This window comes from Opisthorchis viverrini (genome assembly GCF_000715545.1).
Source record: "Opisthorchis viverrini unplaced genomic scaffold opera_v5_301, whole genome shotgun sequence".
NCBI classification, from domain to species: domain Eukaryota; kingdom Metazoa; phylum Platyhelminthes; class Trematoda; order Opisthorchiida; family Opisthorchiidae; genus Opisthorchis; species Opisthorchis viverrini.
Window position 1 is genome coordinate 25,398 of NW_008751955.1, and position 1,070 is coordinate 26,467.

Below are 1,070 nucleotides of genomic sequence, written 5' to 3' on the forward strand. Positions count from 1 at the left end.
AAACCAACTATGTGGTGCCTACTCAACATAGCCGGTCAACCCTTCCGGCGGTAGTTGTATACACCCTGAGTGGTAAGAATCCTGCAGAATTCACCCCCCACAAAGTGCCGCACATCACATGAGGGCGTTGCATATTTCAGGAGGGCCTTGCAGGTGCGTAACTCGTCTCCGATCGGGCGTCGGTTAACTGGAAGCCGGCCGTACAGAAACTTAGACAATTTGTGGTTGTGCTCAGGAAAATAAGAGGTGACAGCCAGTTGGTTCCTTTGCCTCCGTAGACACAACCGCACTGGACAGCTGGTGCTTCGCGTACTTTTTTGCATTAGAAAATACGCTCGGATTACAAGCTTCTTTGGATACCCCGGCTTTCCGTTGGTTTTGGAGTGCGCCTGCTGCACTTGTAGTACAGCCATTCGTAAAGCAAAACAGTGTTGGTGCTTCGATTACTGGATGACCATACAAATACAAAAATTTATCCCTCATGTTTTGAGTAAAGGCATTCTGAAATGCCATAAAGGATGGAAACGACACATCAACAAATTTCTCACTGAATGATCGTGAAGCCACTTCTGAAGCCACGGCACACGAAGTTCAAAGCCGAATGCGCGCCAACATTTTTCAAAAGAGAGCGATTGAAACAAATCGCAAAACATGATGGCAAATGAGGGTAATTTTTCGACCGAGCACATATGCGAAGAAGTTTTTATTTCATTCACAAGGGTTTTGCAGAAAATCCATTGTACGTCAAAGGCGCGTCCTCGATCAACTGCGTCAATGCATGAATCAGAAAAATCCGCCAGTGTATGTTAAAGCTTGGGAGTTGTGTGAATACTTCATTATTGTACTTTTCTCGTCCGATGCTGAGTGTTCACATGTTGGAAATTTTGCTTCAACCCGAGAATCACGGTTTCTGACTATCTGATGCCGACATCATATTTTTATCAGATTTTGACATATGGAGTCACAAGCTCAAGGTCCCATAGAGGTAAAAATGATACAAGGGATTCAAGGGAAAATCCTTCGCTGGATTAGGGCGTTCCTATCAGACAGATCATTCCGAGTGAAAATAG